This window comes from Chlorocebus sabaeus, chromosome 1 (genome assembly GCF_047675955.1).
Source record: "Chlorocebus sabaeus isolate Y175 chromosome 1, mChlSab1.0.hap1, whole genome shotgun sequence".
NCBI lineage: Eukaryota > Metazoa > Chordata > Mammalia > Primates > Cercopithecidae > Chlorocebus > Chlorocebus sabaeus.
In genome coordinates, this window is record NC_132904.1 from 65,822,940 (window position 1) to 65,833,682 (window position 10,743).

The 10,743-nt window shown below is 35.9% G+C and overlaps 1 pseudogene; it reads right to left on the reverse strand.

The window, feature by feature from the left end:
- Positions 1–812: 812 nt before the first annotated feature.
- LOC103247869 (olfactory receptor 52E4-like) lies at positions 813–4,717 on the reverse strand (annotated as a pseudogene).
- Positions 4,718–10,743: the final 6,026 nt, after the last annotated feature.

The window sequence follows — 10,743 nt, forward strand, 5'->3', positions numbered from 1 at the left end:
AGGACAGGACACATCCAGCACTGGAGAAGGATGTAGGTTGGGAGGCTAGGCCCGTCTAGTCTTTTCACGTTTTTCTGCCTGCTTTATATTATAGCTGCATCGGCAGCTGGTTAGATGTTTCCCACCCAGATTGAACGTGGGTCTGCCTTTCCCAGCCCACTGACAAATGTTAATCTCTTTCGACAACACCCTCACAGACACAACCAGGATCAATACTTTGTATCCTTCAATCAAATCAAGTTGACACTCAGTATTAACCATCACAAAAAGAGACAGAGCAGGAATGTGAAAGAAGAAAAGGAGCAAAAATGGTAGCAACAGCAAGACTGAGAGAGCATTGAAATAAACATGGGAGTCAAAGATTTTGGAGAAGACAAAATTTTAGATTCTGTAAAGAATAGAAAGCTGTGGAACAGACACTATTGCTGGATTACAGCTTATTTTGTTCATCTATAAAATGAGATTTATTTGATCAGTGTCCTTCAGGATCTAAATTTACCTAGAGAGAAGACATATGGAAAAAATGGAGCTCTCTATCACCCTTGTTTACAAACAGTTCTACTCCAAAGCCACCTCAACCTTCAGCATAGTTAGCATCTCCATTAATTAGTCTTTGCCCAGGTACCTGGAGAGAAGTGGGGGAACAGGCAGCAAAGTTTAAGTTTACATCATCTGTCAACACTAAAGCACTTCCAGTCAAAATGAAAAAATCTGACAAGCATGACCAACAGTTACAAAAGATTAAAAAGGAAGCTCATATGATGATAATTTGGATGGTTTACAGATATATTTATCCAACATTTATTGCATAATTATTTTTTCTGTACAAATATTTTCACAACTTGCTCTCGGATATGCTTGGTCCTGACTCCATAAATGACAGGGTTAAGGGCAGGTGGGACAACCACATACAGGTTAGCCAAAATAATATGGATATAGTGGGGAATGTTTTGGCCAAAATGATGTGTCATAAAAGAAAAAAATGCTGGTGTGTAAAAGCACAGCATAATACAGACATGAGAACCACAGCTATTGAAGGTCTTTAGTCAGGCATCTTGAGAGGGAAGACGAAAAACAGCTTGAAGGATAAGCACATAGGAAGAGGAAATTAGGATCACATCCACAATAATATAAGAAATCACCATGAGCCCATAGATTATGTTGATCTTGATAGGTCCACAGGCCAACCAGGCCAGACCCATGTACTCACAGTATGTGTGAGGTATGTATGATGTTATGCCCACAGAATAGCAGACGCAGAATGAGAAACACAAATGGAGTTACAAGAACTAAATTTCTTCCAACAACCACAGAAGCTAGGATACTGATGTTTTTATTAGTGAGCATCATGGTGTACTGGAGAGGGTTGCAGATGGCAACAAAGTGGTCATAAGCCATGACTACCAACAGAACAGTCTCCATGCCTGTAAACATGTGAATACAGAACATCTGAAGAAGGCAGCCCTGAAAGCTGATCTCTTGGAGGTTGAACCAGAAGATTCCTAGCATTTTGGGGATAGTGGATGTGGACAGACCCAGATCAATCATAGACAACATGGCCAGGAAGTAGAACATGGGCTGGTATAGACTGTGTTCGGTTTTGATCACAAAGAGAATGATCATATTCCCCACAATGGCAATCAGCTACACAATACAGAATGGGAAAGGAATTCACATATGTAAAGTTTCCAGTCCTGGTATTCCTAGCAGAAGAAAGAAGCGGGGATAGGAGTGGGTGTCATTGATAGAATGTATTTTCCCAGCAAGTGTCACTGAATTCCTAAGTAAGAAAAACCTCAATTTCTTTAAGGTCCTCCCTTGTCAAGTTCCTGAAGCAACAGAAAAACTCTTATCAGTGTGCTAGAGGTAATGATATAGGTGGTTAATTTACAAACACTTGAGATTCACTTCTTTCCAGAGGGTAATGGAGGAAGCCTCTCAACACAGATTATTGTTCTGAGATCCATCATAGGCAATATTGCTCATGGCTTTATGTTTTGTAACCTTTGAAATATTTGAAAGAACTGGAAAAATTTCATAATGCAATGCATATTTATATTAAGGCATTCCCTTCCACTACTTCCCTAAGTAACCCTTCTTTACTTTTTGTAAATCACCATCCCACGTGTTCTCCAAAGTGTTGTCTTGAGATCTTTGGGGTTTTCTAAGTACCTTTCCAGAAGCTTAAAAGCTCAAAACTATATTTATGATAGAAAATTTTTAGCCATTCTCACTCTCATTCTCTCATAAGTACACAGTGAAATTTTCCAGAAGTTATATGAAGTGTTACCATAATAGATTAAATGAAATTGTATATGATTTATGAGATTTCAGCTCTATTAATTTAGACAATAAAAATATTTGCAAAGGAAAATGATGCCATTTTTACAACTAATTTTTTGGAAAATAGTGATTTTAACAAAAAGTATCAAATTATGTTTTATATAATAGATTGCTAATATTATTTTAACATTAAACATTTAAATTTTGCTCTAATGTCTAATAATATAAATATTATGGATATAATTCAGAGAAACTAAAACTCTTTGAATATCTCAATAATTTCTACAAGTGACAGATTCCTCATAAAAAGGAGAAGTACTACTGTCTGCCACTTTCTATGTTTTGTTATAATATAAGCGTAAGGATCTTATACAGTGACATCACATTAAGTGTAGTTAATCAGTCTCTGTTAGAACTTTCCTGGTTATAACTCAGCTAAACTGATCAGTGCATTTCCGTTATGGATCAATTGCTAGTTTTGATGTTTCTAAATCTTCACGAACAATCTGGTTTCTCCAAGATCCTGTCATTCTGATTTCCTGATATCCTTCCAATAAAATGCCTTGCATGTATCTGCCAAATTATGTTTATCTTCCTTACAGTCTATAACATCGATGAATAATATTTAAAAAAATCCCATGTCCCACAATTGTGTCTAGCTTCAGGTGTAAACAGATAAATATTTAGCATATTTTAATATTGAAATTAAAATATTTTTAAGGACTTTTCGTTGCTTCCTTGACAATAACAAGGAAAATTTCCTTATTTTAACTTTGTGTCCCTAAAGACACTGTACAACTCTGTAGCAATTAATGTAACCTTGATTGTATAATATTTCTGCATGTACTGGCCTTATTTCTATGAAGAAAATAGCTGCAACTAAGAGTTGAGAACCAGCGGTAATCATTGTAATATGCTCAAAACTGCCACATGAATGTTGGTTCCCAGTTGTTCAGTATTCAACTGAATCAGAGTTGGGGTTTATAATAATGTGCTTTTGTTTGTGTGTGAGTGTGTGTGACAGAGAGAGAGAGAGAGAGAGAAGTTTGGAGAGATAGGAGTAGAGAGAGAAATCATATTTTATTACGTATGTGGCTGCACACACCAGTTGTCCTATAACTTTGCCAGGTAGCTATTTTACAACAGAAGCACACAGGCAAAGGGGTTAATAACTTCCATTCTATATGAGAAGAACAAGAGCATCTCTTGGTCCCTGAGAAGCTGAGAGAAAATTGAAAACAGAACATAATGTTTGCCAGTATTGAGGAAAAGATGCCAGACTGAAAAACCAGAGGGCAGTGGTTTTTGTGATTTCACCTGGAAGAGTCTGAGGAAATAGCTAGGATGATATGTTGTGAGATTTACAATCCAGAGTCAGCCCAATCTTAAGGGTGGTTGTGTCTCAACATGATACTTTGCCAACTGAGAAAAACATTCTCAGGGAGGTCTCAAAGGGGACGCTTCTCTGACAGTACAATTCAAAGCTGTCACCACATCCACCCTCTCACAGTTTTACCTGAATTCTTGCCTTCTTTCTGTCATAACTTTATGCCACAGTAGCAGACAATGCATGGCCAATAACCTCAAGATCTTTTTTTGAGGGCAAATTATTAAGTTTATTCTTCTCTAGATATGCACATTGACAAAGATCTCCACTGGAGTCCATCTGAAAAGACAAATTCATAATAATTAGCAATTTCTCTCTTATTGTGCTCACCAAAGTTCACATTTTGAACTTGAGATTATTTTTTCACTTTGTTGGATTTTTTTTCTTTTTCTTTTTCTTTCTTTCTTTTTTTTTTTTTTTTTTTTTTTTTTTGCTGACTGTAGTAGAATATTATAGAGGTCTTCTGTGGACCTTAAAACTATTCAGACATGGCTTGAAAACCTGCTAAACCATTTACTTGCTTGAGACCCTTGGACAGATTCTTTAACCAGATAGATCAGTTTTTTTCTCCTGTAAAAATGACATGATAAATTATAACTAATGTGGTTTATTTTAGTGATAAATAAGACCAATGTTTGTATAAGTGCTAGTGCATGGTGTATCCTCAACAAATTATACTTACTTATTTTATTAACGCTCCCAAATATTTTCTTTATTTAATGCAAGATAGCTAAACTAATTCACCTGTTAGCAGAAATAAGTTATTTCATTGTAATAAGTCCAAATTATGTCACAGTTGGACATAAGATTAGATAAAGGATGGATGAATCAGAAGAGGCCAAAGTAAAGAAATGGCACAGAGTCAGACATTAATATTTATCTCTAGATTTTTATGGATACAAATGTTACCCAATACTGCCATTTAGAAAGAAAACAATTTTATTCCCTTATTCTTACAGCTTTCCTAAGCTTGGTGAGACCAAAGCAGTTGATGAATGGACAAAGTGGATAAAGACCTTCATTCAGGCTGTTCCATAACTGTGCCATTGACGGTTCAGTCCAGCTGATCTAGCTGATCTAGCAGGTGTATTGTGCTTACAATAAAAATGGCTTGGGTATGGTTCCATGGAGTAGGAAGGATACAGGGAACCAAGTCACAATTGTCAACATTAAATTCACTCAGACAATGAGGGAACTAGAGAATAAAACTGTACAGACCAAATACATTATACCTATGTAATTTTATCTGAATATTGACATCTGAATATTGATACCCCCCCATCACCTTAAATGCACACATATAAATGAAGTCTGCAATAACATCATTTTGTCTTATTGACAACAAGTATTGCCATGCTACTATATGACTGTGTTTGTGGTATTTCGGCTGTGAACAGTGTACTCTGTGAGAGTGTGTGTATGTGTGTGTTTGTAAGAGAGTGGGGCAGAGAGTGAGGGGAGAGAGAGAGAGAGAGATACAGAGACAGAAATTCTGTGCATTACTAATGGGTACACCACTGCCTTCACCTATGGATATCTGTTCGAATCCCATGTGCTCTGTTGTGTTCCTCTGTGAAGAGAATGGTGCAATGGTGCTTGGGATAATTCCTCAGAAAAGTGGAAAAATCTGGCTTCTTCTATCATCATTTGCTCTCCTCTCCTCTGTATCTTCTCACTTCTCCTGCACAAGCATTCTTGCCTCTCTAATATTTCTTCTCCCGGACCTCACTTGGAGCAGAATTGCAGCATGAGCCCAGGTTCTTGAAGATGGCGATTAGGTTCCCCTTCAAGCCTCTGATCAGCAAACCTGCCTGGTAATGTGGAGAAAATTTTATAGTGAGTGAAAGCATCCCTATGACCAGGCACGTCCCAGAATCCCTAAGCCTAGTATTCAGAATCCTCTGGGCAGAAACATGGACTTGAGTGTCATTAAGTTTTAGTAAGTCTTTATTCCTCTTTACTGCATCTTCAGAGAAACATCTTAACTCCTTAGCTCAGGGGAGCAGATATGTTATGGAAGGATGGGAAGGAAAATATCTTGAAGAGAGAGGAACCTGTTTTGGGGATGATGTTAATTCTGCTTCCCTCAGGAGCCATGAAAGCATTGACTTTGGACTATTAAGTCTTCACATTGTGACCATGAAACTGTTCTCAGCAACTTTTCTGTTTTAATATGTTTGTGTAAATCCTGATGTAGTTTCACAACTGTTACAATTGAGGCTTCAAAAGATGAAGAAGAAGACATCTCAAATAGACAAATTAGACTCTGTGGTACAACTCAGTTTATTGGCAGTGTGCATGCCTATAGATAATGGCAGCAACTTTCTTCCAACCCACCAAGATTCTCCTTCTCAGTTTATAACTAATGGTGCACAGATACAGTCTTTGAAGAGAGACTTGCATGTGTTTCAACTCTTTTGGCAGAAGGTGAAGAAAATTATACCTTTTCCTTATAAAACATATTATATTGTCCCTTCTAGCCAGAGCAGAAGTAGTGTTTCCTGAGAGGCTCCCTTCCTTAATGATGATAAAGTAGACCTGATAGTACTACTAGGACATGCTACAGAGACTGGTTTTCCTGACTATAGTTAGAAATAGACTGAGGGGACTCATACAGTATTTGTCCTTTTGCAACTGGCATATTTTGCTTAGCATAATGCCCTAACAGTTCACCTGTGTTGTGGCATGTGACACAATATTCTTTTTTAAAAAAAAAAAAAGATTTCATAATACTCCATTTTATATACATATCATTTTTCCTTTTCCATTCATTGTCAATAGACATTTGGATTGTTTCCACTCTACCCTTTGTCTATTATAAATAATGCTATCATGAACATGTGTGAAAATTTATCTTTAAGATCCTGCTTTGAATTCTTTTTGGATATATATCCAAAAGTGGGATTACTGAATCATATTCTAATTGTATTTTTAATTTTAGTAGTATCTCCTTACTGCTTTCTCTCTGTACTTCTGCACCATTTTACATTCCCATCACCAGTGCACAAGGGCTCTCCACATGCTCAACACTTACATTCTGCTCATTTGATAGTGGCCATTCTAGTGAGTATGAGTTGATGTCTCATTGCTTTGATTTGCATTTTCCTGATGATTAGTGAAGATGAGCATCTTTTCAAGTATTTATTGGCTATTCATATATCTTCTTTGGAGAATTTTCTATTCAATTCATTTTCTCATTTTTAAATTAGGTTTTATGAAGTATTTAAAGTAGTCAAATTGTAGAAAAGAAACAGCAGAAATGTGGTTAGCAAGGTCTGGAGAGAAGAGAAAGAGGGAATTATTAGTGTTTAGTGGGTACAGAGTCTTAGTGATATACGATAAAACGATTCTAGAGTTCGGTTGCACAATAATGTAAATATACTTAACACTATTGAACTGTACACTTAAAAATGGTTAAGATTGTTAGTTTATTATGTGATTTTTACCACAATAAAAAATACAAGCAAAAAAGGTGAAGAAAAAATAAAAACTTTTATACACACACACACACACAAAGAAATCGACTGAGAGAAAAATGAGTACAAAGACAATTAGTTGGTATTTTTTGCCTTCTAAGTTCACACTATTTTGAGTGGTTAGCACAGAAATAGTAATGCTGTCTATGGTCCAAGAGAGATTTTGGTTTGATCTGCCATGTTCTTGCATTCATTACTTCTCTTTTGATTAATGAGAAAGTAACTCTCTAGGTTCCCGTTTCTCTCTCATTGTGTTCATCTTCCTTATTGTATCCATATTTATCTTCCCAAGTCAGGTCTGACTCTATCCAATTTCTGCTTAATATTCCTTCCCATGACCCATACATTCTCCATTGTATACTGCAGACTTTATGTAAAAAAGGGCAAACACCATTGTTGCCAAGTTTCTTCACTCAATATCCAATCAACCATTTATACTTTCATTGTACTACATGACTCCCAAACACACATCCTGTCTTTGATAATCAAAAGTCCTCCATATAAAATAACTACCTCTCATTTCTACTTTGCTTCAGCACTTTCTCAATTGTCCTATACTTCATAATGATCTTTCATATGAATCAATCTCATAGAATCTTTGTCTTTGTATTCTCAATATCAGTGTGTGCCACTATTATAATAGGTAAATTTTCTTTTGTGTTGGTTTTGTGTTTTCTCTCTTCCATTATTTTTATGAATTGATAGTAGAGTGATCTTTAAGTCAACTTTATCATTCAGTTCACCTAGTATAGTGCTTTGATTGTAGGAGGTGCTCTGGCATTATCAAATTACATTATTTTTAAAACATAAAAATTCTAGTTCTGTTAGGGTCATAATATCAATAATCATATATCTCCTAATCGGTCACTCTATCTACCCCCTCCTGTTCCCAAGACAATTTCACTGTGACTTCTGGAATCAATTTTTTTATTAGCAGTGATATTATTTTTGGCCTTAAACCACTTCTGATGTTCTGTTTCTCTTCCTTTTGAAACAGAATCCCAGCTGTTCTCTGAGGACATTACTTCTCCTGAAAAGTGTTGAGTGATTGGATGTATTTTCCCACTATTTTCACCATTTCCTCATGCCAAATAGTCTAAAGACCTAGAGACTTTTTGTCTTGGACTTTTGACAATTTGACATTATAATGCCTCAAGGAGGATCTTCTTGAGTTGAATTTACTTGGGGGATTTTGAGCTTTTGGATCTGGATATCTACATCTCTCTTCACATTTGGAAAGTTTTCAGTTATTCTTTTATTAAGTAGGTTTCCTTTGCCCTTTTCTTTCTCTTCTCCTTCTAGAATTCTCATAATATAAATATTTGTTTACTTAATGGTGTCCCATTAAGGGACACCATTATTTCTGTACTTTTTAAAAAATACTTCTTTTGTTTTTCTCTGACTTATTTCAAACAACCTGTCAACAGATTCTTTCCTCTGCTTGACCAAGTCTGCTATTGAATCTCTCTATTGTAATTTGAAAACTTATTCATTGAATTCTTCAGCTACAGGATTTCTATTTGGTTTTCACAATTTTTATCTTCTGTGGAATTTCTCATTTGTTTCATGAATTATTTTCCTGGTTTTATTGAATTGTCTATGCTGTATTTTCTTGTATTTTTCTGAGTCTGCTCAGCAACATTGTTTTTATTTTTATTTTTTGACAATTTGTTGATTTTCTTTTTACTGGAGTCCATTGTGTTTTGTTCCTTGGTGGTATCATATTTCTTTGCCTTTTCATGTTTCTTGTGTCTCTGTATTGATGCCTGTGTATCTGGTGGAACACTTATCTCCAAACTTTCCAAAGTGGTTTTTGTAGAGGACAACTACCACTTGTAGTTGGATTTTAGTGTGCCAGTTGGGAAGAGTGTGGTGACTCTGTTTCCAGATAGGTGTAGTATAGTCTCTGTGCAGCTTCCTGAGCTGAGTTTAATATGTCAGCAATAACTGCAGCTGCCTCAGTGGCTTAGACTGTAGAAGTTTGTAGTAGCTCAGCAGTAGTGGTGGTACAGTTTGTTTATGTCCTTAGTGTCAAGGGTTTTTGGGGTCCTCCTATTTTAAATTTTTCCCACAATGAGGGGACTCAGCTGACAGTATCCCTCTGATTTGACATGACCTGTAAGCAGCTGCAGTAGCACTGGGCTCGAAGTGCAGTGGCTTGGAGTGGCTGTGGAGCCAGGGTTCAAGGCTCATGGTCTCACAAGCTGGCACTCTCCTTCAGTTACTTTCATTAAAATGTAATTGTTTATTCATTGTTCTGGCTATCTGTGTGAGGCAACTAAGAGCTGGAACATCTTAGTAGTCCATCTTGCTCACGTTGTCGAGACCCTTGAGAGGATATTAACTATCACATTGTAGGGCAGTTACATAGAAACAATTGGTTTTTCAGTATATAATTGATTTACATTTGCTATTCATTTGATCTTGTTTCATTTATTAAAAAGCCTATGAATTTTCCAGTATTTTGTGGTGCTGTTTGTCATAAATTATACATTTATACATGTGTATTTTTGTGTTTGAACTATGTTACTCTGCTTGTTGTCTGTTCTTGTACAAGTATTTCACAATTTTCATAAGTGATGCTATAAAATAAATTATGGAATATAGTAATATAAATCCTAAAATTTTGTTCTTCAGGATTGTCAAGCCAATTTCTTTTAAAATATATAGACCAGTTGTGATGGCTCATGCTTGTCATCCCAGCACTTTGGGAGGCCAAGGCAGGTGGATCACGGGGTCAGAAGATTGAGACCATCCTGGCTACACGGTGAAACCCCATCTCTACTAAAAATACAAAAAAATTAGCTGGGTGTGGTGGCGGGCGACTGTAGTCCCAGCTACTCGGGAGGCTGAGGTAGGAGAATGGCGTGAATCCGCGAGGTGGAGCTTACAGTGAACCGAGATGGCGCCACTGCACTCCAGCCTGGGCAACAGAGCGAGACTCCGTCTCAAAAAAAATAAAAAAAATATATATATATATGTACACACACACACACGTACATATAAACTGTGAAAACAAAAACAAGAGGACAAATAAGCAAACAAATTCATTGAAATATTTATTGCATTGAATATATAGTTCAATTATAGAGAATGTTTTTAAAAGGTTACTGATTATTCCAGCTCGTGAACTAGGTATATCTTTTCAAGTATTTATGTATTTAAAAAGTTCCTTTTAAGGATTATTATGATTTTATTATAGAAATTTTGCATATCAATTTGTTAGAGTTAGGTCAAAGCATCTGATGTTTTGTGATGCCATTTAAAAAAATATGATTTTCAAGATTTTAATTTATCAATTTTTTATTATTAGTATAGAAAAATGTAAATTGTTTTTAAATTATTGTTATTATTATTTATAGAAACAGGGTCTTCCTAAGTTGTCTAGGCTGATCTTGAAATCCTGGGCTTAAGTAACCCTCCTGCCTTGGCCTCCCAAAGTGTTGGGATTACAGGCATGAGCAACCATGTCTGACCAAATTTTTAAAAATTGACTTTGTATCAAGTATCCTTGATAAATGTATTTGTTAATTCTAAGAGTTTTTCCATGAATATTTTAACTTTTATGTAAACCTAATCATGTCCTCTGTGAATGAT